Below are 11,047 nucleotides of genomic sequence, written 5' to 3' on the forward strand. Positions count from 1 at the left end.
CTTTGGTTTAGTAGAGGAAACTTGTAAAGCAATGGGAAGAGAATGCAGCCACCATAGTCATATAAAAGGTAAATAATCATCATCTACTGAATGAGAAGCATAATTCTCTGGACAGATAAGATTTCATGTGATTTTATTAAATGCACAAGCATTGTTTAAACAAAGTTAGCATGTGAAAATAATGTCACAATTATTAAGCAAAAGTGATTTACAACATTTGAAGTATTCAGAGAGGAAACTTTATGGCATTAATAAACACTGTTTTACAACAGTGTAAATAAGATATTTTGCAGTTTGGGACACTATTCCAATAGGTTACATATGTTTTTCCTGTCTACAGAGGCATAAAAACAGCAATTTACTTATGCCGAATAGATAAATGAGTCTGCTGCCAAATAACAATCTGAACAGACATTTAGTATTTAATACCACCTCTTCAAAATTACCAGAATAACCTATAAATGGTAAATATTTTAAGTGGTGGCAGCATAAATGACTTGAAGAAAGAAAAAAGCTGTATCATGTGTGTCCAGTTTTTATTGAGTACAGAGATACAGCTTTTAGTCCCTCACCCAAACAAACTTAAAGACAAATAGGACGTTCACAGTTGATTCTCAAAAAGTCCACTGCTCACATCAATGCACTTTTGACTTCTCTTGATAACACCACGTGTAGCTCTTCTGAGATTGTCTTTGCATTCTTTTATGACTACACTACTCTAATCTTAACAGAACAATCGAATGAACTCTTGTGGTTACTTTTTCTTTGTACTCGTCTCCTTTCAACCATCTCCATAGGCAAAAATCCAAGGGAGTAAGGTCCAGGGACCTTGGTGGCCAAGAAACATGCCCATATCTACCAATCCATCTTCTGGGGAATGATAGGTTTAGATGGTACATCACCTGATGACTACTAACTACTGGGGCCCCATCATACTAAACATATGGATTCTTGCAGCCAAAGGAATCTCTTCGAATAATATTGGCAGCTTATTTTCAAGAAAGTGTAGATAATGGGATCCTGAAAGATGATGCGATAACACAACAGGCCCAGTCAACTGATTGTTTATCAAACTGCACCACACATTTACAGAAAAGACTTCTTGAAAATGTTTTTACACAATGGCATGTGGGTTTTATTCAAACCACTGACGTGAATTGAGTGTGTTACGGATGTTGTCACGCGTGAAAGTGTCTTTATCAGTGAAGAGTAAAAATGGGATTACCTGGCAATTTTCAAGTATCCAATGACAAAATTCCAACTGTTTACCTTCATCTCCTGCTCAAAAGTGTTGAATGAGCTGTAAATGATACGGCTGGAACCCATGCATACGTAATGTTTGTCATACTCTTGTATTTCGAACACTAATTTGTGCAGCAACTCTACATATGCTTCTTGAAGTACTATGTTGTACCGACTGAATAATATCTTCTACTTCGTCCACAGTCTGTTCATTTACACATTGAGATGCGACATGACTGCTGGGCACTGTACCAGTGTCACGCAGTATATTGAACACATGAATAAACTCTCTTGAATCTGGTAGTCTGTGTTTAGGAATTCGTATACCAAATTCTCTACAAGCATTAGCAGCATTTCCATTAAAAAAAACCTTACACAAATACTGTATCGACATACTCGGTATATGTAAATCGGTGTGGTATGTTTACACACTGCACTCTGGCCAACAAATGACAATGAAAACTTCAATATAAACTAAAGCACAACTTCACAGCATGAACATCAACACTCTACTGCTGATATCTGATAAATATGCCATAGCGACCAGTGTACCAACACATGAAACGAAAATTCATTGAACTCAGCTGTATCTCTGTACTCAACAAAAATTGGACACGTTATATGGCATTTTCATTGCTGTTCATCTATACTAAGATCTCCCAAAGTATTTACTACACTACTGGCCATTAAAATTGCAGATGATAAACGGGTATTTATTGGACAAATATATTACACTAGAACTGAAATGTGATTACATTTTTGCACAATTTGGGTGCATAGATCCTGAGAAATCAGTACCCAGAACGACCACCTTTGGCTGTAATAGCGGCCTTGACACGCCTGGGCATTGCGTCAGATCTTGGATGGCGTGTACAGGTGCAGCTGCACATGCAGCTTCAACACGATACCACAGTTCATCAAGAGTAGTGACTGGCGTATTGTGACGAGCCAGTTGCTCGGCCACCATTGACCAGACGTTTTCAATTGGCGAGTAATCTGGACAATGTGCTGGCCAGAGCAGCAGTCAAACATTTTCTGTATCCAGAAAGGCCCGTACAGGACCTGCAACATGCGGTCGTGATTTATCCTGCTGCAATGTAGGGTTTTGCAGAGATCGAATGAAGGGTAGAGCCAGGTGTCGTAGCACATCTGAAATGTGACATCCACTGTTGAAAGTGCTGTCAATGCGAACAAGAGATGACAGACGTGTAACCAGTGGCATCCCATACCATCACGCCGGGTGATATGCCAGTATGGTGATGACGAATACACGCTTCCAAAGTGCGTTCACCGTGATGTCACCAAACACGGATGCGACCATCATGATGCTATTCATCCGAAAAAATGACGTTTTTTCCATTTGTGCACCCAGGTTTGTTGTTGAGTACACCATCGCAGGTGCTCCTGTGTGTGATGCAGTGTCAAGGGGAACTGCAGCCATGGTCTCAGAGCTGATAGTCCATGCTGCTGCAAACGTCATCGAACTGTTCGTGTAGATGGTCGTTGTCTTGCAAACGTCCACATCTGTTGACTCGGGGATCGAGACGTGGCTGCACGATCTGTTACAGCCATGCGGATGAGACGCCTTTATCAAAGTCGGAAACATGATGGGACATATTTCTCCTCCGTAGACGAGGCATCACAAAGACGTTTCACCGGGCAAGTCCAGTCAACTGCTGTTTGTGTATGAGAAATCGGTTGGAAACTTTCCTCATGTCAGCACGTTGTGGGTGTCACCACCAACGCAAAACTTATGTGAATGCCCTGAAAAGCTAATTATTTGGATATCACAGCATCATCTTCCTGTCGATTAAATTTCGCGTCTGTAGCATGTCATCTTAGTGGTGTAGCAATTTTAATGGCCAGTAGTGTACTACTCCTGAAACACTTTGTATTTACACTCCTGGAAATGGAAAAAAGAACACATTGACACCGGTGTGTCAGACCCACCATACTTGCTCCAGACTCTGCGAGAGGGCTGTACAAGCAATGATCACATGCACGGCACAGCGGACACACCAGGAACCGCGGTGTTGGCCGTCGAATGGCGCTAGCTGCACAGCATTTGTGCACCGCCGCCGTCAGTGTCAGCCAGTTTGCCGTGGCATACGGAGCTCCATCGCAGTGTGTTCCCCAGGGAAGCGTCCTGGGACCTCTACTGTTCCTGATCTATATAAATGACCTGGGTGACAATCTGAGCAGTTCTCTTAGGTTGTTCGCAGATGATGCTGTAATTTACCGTCTAGTAAGGTCATCCGAAGACCAGTATCAGCTGCAAAGCGATTTAGAAAAGATTGCTGTATGGTGTGTCAGGTGGCAGTTGACGCTAAATAACGAAAAGTGTGAGATGATCCACATGAGTTCCAAAAGAAATCCGTTGGAATTCGATTACTCGATAAATAGTACAATTCTCAAGGCTGTCAATTCAACTAAGTACCTGGGTGTTAAAATTACGAACAACTTCAGTTGGAAGGACCACATAGATAATATTGTCGGGAAGGCGAGCCAAAGGTTGCGTTTCATTGGCAGGACACTCAGAAGATGCAACAAGTCCACTAAAGAGACAGCTTACACTACACTCGTTCGTCCTCTGTTAGAATATTGCTGCGCGGTGTGGGATCCTTACCAGGTGGGATTGACGGAGGACATCGAGAGGGTGCAAAGAAGGGCAGCTCGTTTTGTATTATCGCGTTATAGGGGAGAGAGTGTGGCAGATATAATACACGAGTTGGGATGGAAGTCATTGCAGCATAGACGTTTTTCGTCGCGGCGAGAGCTTTTTACGAAATTTCAGTCACCAACTTTCTCTTCCGAATGCGAAAATATTTTGTTGAGCCCAACCTACATAGGTAGGAATGATCATCAAAATAAAATAAGAGAAATCAGAGCTCGAACAGAATGGTTTAAGTGTTCGTTTTTCCCGCTCGCTGTTCGGGAGTGGAATAGTAGAGAGATAGTATGATTGTGGTTCGATGAACCCTCTGCCAAGCACTTAAATGTGAATTGCAGAGTAGTCATGTAGATGTAGATGTAACACTGGTAGCATGCCGCGACAGCGTGGACGTGAACCGTATGTGCAGTTGACGGACTTTGAGCAAGGGAGTATAGTGGGCATGCGGGAGGCCGGGTAGACGTACCGCCGAATTGCTCAACACGTGGGGCGTGAGGTCTCCACAGTACATCGATGTTGTCGCCAATGGTCGGCGGAAGGTGCATGTGCCCGTCGACCTGGGACCGGACCGCAGCGACGCACGGATGCATGCCAAGACCGTAGGATCCTACGCAGTGCCGTAGGGGACCGCACCGCCACTTCCCAGCAAATTAGAGACACTGTTGCTCCTGGGGTATTGGCGAGAACCATTCGCAACCGTCTCCATGAAGCTGGGCTACGGTCCCGCACACCGTTAGGCCGTCTTCCGCTCACGCCCCAACATCGTGCAGCCCGCCTCGAGTGGTGTCACGACAGGCGTGAATGGAGGGACGAATGGAGACGTGTCGTCTTCAGCGATGAGAGTCGCTTCTGCCTTGGTGCCAATGATGGTCGTATGCATGTTTGGCGCCGTGCAGGTGAGCGCCACAATCAGGACTGCATACGACCGAGGCACACAGGGCCAACACCCGGCATCATGGTGTGGGGAGCGATCTCCTACACTGGCCGTACACCTCTGGTGATCGTCGAGGGGACACTGAATAGTGCACGGTACATCCAAACCGTCATCGAACCCATCGTTCTACCATTCCTAGACCGGCAAGGGAACTTGCTGTTCCAACAGGACAATGCATGTCCGCATGTATCCCGTGCCACCCAACGTGCTCTAGAAGTTGTAAGTCAACTACCCTGGCCAGCAAGATCTCCGGATCTGTCCCCCATTGAGCATGTTTGGGACTGGATGAAGCGTCGTCTCACGCGGTCTGCACGTCCAGCACGAACGCTGGTCCAACTGAGGCGCCAGGTGGAAATGGCATGGCAAGCCGTTCCACAGGACTACATCCAGCATCTCTACGATCGTCTCCATGGGAGAATAGCTGCCTGCATTGCTGCAAAAGGTGGATAAACACTGTTCTAGTGCCGACATTGTGCATACTCTGTTGCCTGTGTCTATGTGCCTGTGGTTCTGTCAGTGTGATCATGTGATGTATCTGACCCCAGGAATGTGTCAATAAAGTTTCCCCTTCCTGGGACAATGAATTCGCGGTGTTCTTATTTCAATTTCCAGGAGTGTAAAATTAATACAGGGTTGGTAATTATTGACCTGAATAAGTACAAACAGTTGCTAATAAATTTGTAGTTTGTCTCGGCAAACTGAATCCAGTGAAACTTACTGAAACATGTAGCCACCTATGATGCATTTGCTGCCGTGAACACCAAGTGTTGCTATCGAAAGACATCAGAAATAAATTACAACAGATTCAAAGCCATGTCTACTGAGAACTGAGCAAGTTATATAAAATATGATAAAGAAATAAATAATACTCATTTTGAACACACACTGTTGCATAAATTTTTTACCATTGGACTCAGTACAGTGGAAATAGTCAAAGAAAACAAATTTTCACATTTCATTCTGATGGCAAAGATAGCAATATGCTTCTTGCATGAGATCTGGACATGAAATTTCATAAAGGTTTCAACGGTTACTTGCTGCAGTTCTCTGACTGCTGTGTACCGGTGAATGTATTCTTTTATATACTATCATTTTCGGTTATCTCGTGCTTCTGATGTCACATATCTGAACTGTCAATGATCAGCTTGAAGAGGTTGTTACGGAGGAGTGGCAGTAAGGTATGCTGTTGCCTGTGCTACCCTTGTGGCTGATTGAATGGCAACTCTAGCTGCTGATTGGTAGGTGACAGCGTATCAGCTGCCTGTTGCCTGTGTTCCTGTGGTAAGTGACTGGTAGTCCAATTCTTGTTGGCGATTGGAAGATAGTAGCAAATTGGCGGTTTGTGTCCAGGGGTAGTGTTTTCCTGCAGCAAGGCATTAATGCTGCATGACAGTTCTCTCGGCTGCTGTTCACACTCTTAAACCTGAGTGAAGTGGTGCCTGGCCGCTGAACACTTGGTCCGTTGGTCTGAAATCACTGGCAGCCAGGCTCCAGTACTTTGTAGCCGTTCTTCCTGTTCATGCTGTTAGGGTGTTTAATTATTTTAGTAGCCTCTCTTATTTTTTGTTGCTGCATCCACCACTGCTGAGTAAGCGTGTGAGATTCTTGAAAATCGATAGGATGGCCACATTCCTGGTGGTTTTCTGCTACAGCTGACGTATTGTTCTGTTCCAGTCATATGTAATGTTCATGCTCCAAAATGCAAGTGCAAATAATCTTCTGGTTTCACCAACATAGACTTCATTGTATTCACACTTAAGTTAGTAGACAGCAGCAGTGTGGAGAGTATTCACAGGATGCTTAGTGGGCTTCAACAAATCAACCAGTCGCTTACTAGAGTTGCTTTCAAACAGCTACCATGGTAGCACACACAGCAGCATACAGCACAGCAACCCCTCCATAACAATCTCTTCAAATTGTCCAATGACATCTCAGGTGTATGATGTCGGTATCCACCAGAAAATCATAAATGATTATATATAAGGGAAATAGAGAAAAATACACTCACCAAGCAGTGGCAGGAGGAAACATGTATAAAAGGTATAAATATATTAAAGTTTGCTAGCTTTAGGAGCCAGTGGCGGCTCTTTGTGGCAGAAGGGTGGAAGGGGAAGAAAGAGGGGTGAAGGAAAAGGAATGGGGAGGTTTAGGAAAAGAGGTTGAGTTCCTTTGAATCCCGTCCAGTAAGTCTGTCTTGACCTGGGGTTCTGGGCGGCTTTTCCGAACTCTACCCTTTTGCTAAATCTCGCCAGTCCTTTCCTTTCACCCGTCTTTCTTTCCCTCCAACATTTCTGCCAGGAGGAGGATCCAGTGGCTCCAAAATCTGGTAAACTGTAATACTTTTTATATGTGTGTTCTGCTGTCGGTGCTTGGTGAGTAGATTTTTTATCTATCCAATTACTTATAGTATATAAAGGAAGACGTTCACGGTATACAGAAGTGAGCTGCCCTGAAGAAGATCGCAGCAAGTCAGTTGAAATGTTGGCAGTTTATTCATTTTAGTAGTTCACAGTGATGCAGTCCAGTAGCCAAAATTATTTTATCATACATAATGGACGTGTTCCGCCAATTGAAAATTTCTCCATGTTGTATGTTACCTGAGGGTTGGGTAGTGACTTTGCTGCTTCCAACGTACTCACGTATACTGCCAGATCCAGTCATCAAAAGTCCACGATATTTTGGCAAATAACTGGTACGTCCTCATCAGGTGGTGCTGATGGAATGATGTTTCTGCTGCATGTTGGTGGTATTTATGCCTGTCAGTTCAGAGCTCAAGTCTCACGCCTTGCTTGGTGCTGGCGGATGTGTGGCTGCGATAATGGGACAGAGACCCAGTTGTCTTCTGCCTGCAGTTCCTGTCGCATCTTGGGTCCGAATGTTCCAGCATGCTTCGATGGAGGTAAGTTATGGCCCCCATGCTGTACTCAGTTGGAAGACTGTGTCCTTGTTGATTAATTTATCATTCACGCGAATTTCAGTCACTTCTTTCAAAATGGAGTCCCAAAATTTATCGGTGGTGTAGGGATAGGGTCTTTGATTCATAATCAAAACGTCCTCGGTCCCGGGTTCTATCCCCGCCACTGCCTAAAATTTGATAAATAATCAGCATTGGCGGCCGAAGACTTAAGGCATAAGAAATCAGCCTCATTCTGCCAATGGCCTTGTCAAAGAGGGCGGAGGAGCGGATAGAGGTTCAGGGCACTCTCTTGTCCTAAGGGTGGGAAATTGGCCCTAAAGGCGAAAGAATCAGCTATGATCAACAACATGAGGATGCAGAAGGCAATGGAAACCACTGCATTAAAGACACGTAACGTGTATCCACAGGACATGTGGCCTGTAGCTGAAGAAGTGCCATGATGATCTCTCCATTGGCAAAAAAGATTCCGGAATAGTCCCCCATTTGGATCTCCAGGAAGGGACTGCCAAGGGGGAGGTTACCATGAGAAAAGATTGAATAATCAACGAAAGGATAACGTTCTACGAGTCGGGGCGTGGAATGTCAGAAGCTTGAACGTGGTAGGGAAACTAGAAAATCTGAAAAGGGAAATGCAAAGTCTCAATCTAGATATAGTAGGGGTCAGTGAAGTGAAGTGGAAGGAAGACAAGGATTTCTGGTCAGATGAGTATCGGGTAATATCAACAGCAGCAGAAAATGGTATAACAGGTGTAGGATTCGTTATGAATAGGAAGGTAGGGCAGAGGGTGTGTTACTGTGAACAGTTCAGTGACCGAGTTGTTCTAATCAGAATTGACAGCAGACCAACATCGACAATGACAGTTCAGGTATATATGCCGACGTCGCAAGCTGAAGATGAACAGATAGAGAAAGTGTATGAGGATATTGAAAGGGTAATGTAGTATGTAAAGGGGGACGAAAATCTAATAGTCATGGGCGACTGGAATGCAGTTGTAGGGGAAGGAGTAGAAGAAAATGTTACAGGAGAATATGGGCTTGGGACAAGGAATGAAAGAAGAGAAAGACTAATTGAGTTCTGTAACAAGTTTCAGCTAGTAATAGCGAATACCTTGTTCAAGAATCACAAGAGGAGGAGGTATACTTGGAAAAGGCAGGGAGATACGGGAAGATTTCAATTAGATTACATCATGGTCAGACAGAGATTCCGAAATCAAATATTGGATTGTAAGGCGTACCCAGGAGCAGATATAGACTCAGATCACAAAATAGTAGTGATGAAGAGTAGGCTGAAGTTCAAGACATTAGTCAGGAAGAATCAATACGCAAAGAAGTGGGATACGGAAGTTCTAAGGAATGACGAGATACGTTTGAAGTTCTCTAACTCTATAGATACAGCAATAGGAATAGTGCAGTAGGCAGTACAGTTGAAGAGGAATGGACATCTCTAAAAAGGGCCATCACAGAAGTTGGGAAGGAAAACATAGGTACAAAGAAGGTAGCTGTGAAGAAACCATGGGTAACAGAAGAAATACTTCAGTTGATTGATGAAAGGAGGAAGTACAAACATGTTCCGGGAAAATCAGGAATACAGAAATACAAGTCTCTGAGGAATGAAATAAATAGGAAGTGCAGGGAAGCTAAGATGAAATGGCTACAGGAAAAATGTGAGGACATCGAAAAAGATTTGGTGGTTGGAAGGACAGACTCAGCATACAGGAAAGTCAAAACAACCTTTGGTGACATTAAAAGCAAACGGTGGTAACATTAAGAGTGCAACGGGAATTCCACTGTTAAATGCAGAGGAGAGAGCAGATAGGTGGAAAGAATGCATTGAAAGCCTCTATGAGGGTGAAGATTTGTCTGATGTGATAGAAGAAGAAACAGGAGTCAATTTAGAAGAGATAGGGGATCCAGTATTAGAATCGGAATTTAAAAGAGCTTTGGAGGATTTAAGGTCAAATAAGGCAGAAGGGAAAGACAACATTCCATCAGAACTTCTAAAATCATTGGGGGAAGTGGAACAAAAGGACTATTCACGTTGGTGTGTAGAATATATGAGTCTGGCGACATACCATCTGACTTTCGGAAAAGCATCATCCACACAATTCCGAAGACGGCAAGAGCTGACAAGTGCGAGAATTATCGCACAATCAGCTTAACAGCTCATGCATCGAAGCTGCTTACAAGAATAATATACAGAAGAATGCAAAAGAAAATTGAGAATGCGCTAGGTGACGATCAGTTTGGCTTTAGAAAAAGTAAAGGCACGAGAGAGGCAATTCTGACATTATGGCTAATAATGGAAGCAAGGCTAAAGAAAAATCAAGACACGTTCATAGGATTTGTCGACCTGGAAGAAGCATTCAACAATATAAAATGGTGCAAGCTGTTCAAGATACTGAAAAAAGTAGGGGTAAGCTATAGGGAGAGGCGGGTCATATACAATATGTACAACAACCAAGAGGGAATAATAAGAGTGGACGATCAAGAACGAAGTGCTCGTATTAAGAAGGGTGTAAGACAAGGCTGTAGCCTTTCGTCCCTACTCTTCAATCTGTACATCGAGGAAGCAATGATGGAAATAAAAGAAAGGTTCAGGAGTGGAATTAAAATAAAAGGTGAAAGGATATCAGTGATACGATTTGTTGATGACATTGCTATCCTGAGTGAAAGTGAAGAAGAATTAAATGATCTGCTGAACGGAATGAACAGTCTAATGAGTACACAGTATGGTTTGAGAGTAAATCGGAGAAATACGAAAGTAATGAGAAGTAGTAGAAATGAGAACAGCGAGAAACTTAACATCAGGGTTGATGGTCACAAAGTCAATGAAGTTAAGGAATTCTGCTACCTAGGCAGTAAAATAACCAATGACGGACAGAGCAAGGAAGACATCAAAAGCAGAGTCGCTATGGCAAAAAAGGCATTTCTGGCCAAGAGAAGTCTACTAATATCAAATACCAGCCTTAATTTGAGGAAGAAATTTCTGAGGATGTACATCTGGAGTACAGCATTGTATGGTAGTGAAACATGGACTGTGGGAAAACCGGAACAGAAGAGAATCGAAGCATTTGAGATGTGGTGCTATAGACGAATGTTGAAAATTAGGTGAACTGATAAGGTAAGGAATGAGGAGCTTTTATGCAGAATCGGAGAGGAAAGGAATATGTGGAAAACACTGATACAGAGAAGGGACAGGATGATAGGACATCTGCTAAGACATGAGGGAATGACTTCCATGGTACTAGAGGGAGCTGTAGAGGGCAGAAACTGTAGAGGAAGA

The sequence above is a fragment of the Schistocerca gregaria genome, chromosome 3 (genome assembly GCF_023897955.1).
Source record: "Schistocerca gregaria isolate iqSchGreg1 chromosome 3, iqSchGreg1.2, whole genome shotgun sequence".
NCBI lineage: Eukaryota > Metazoa > Arthropoda > Insecta > Orthoptera > Acrididae > Schistocerca > Schistocerca gregaria.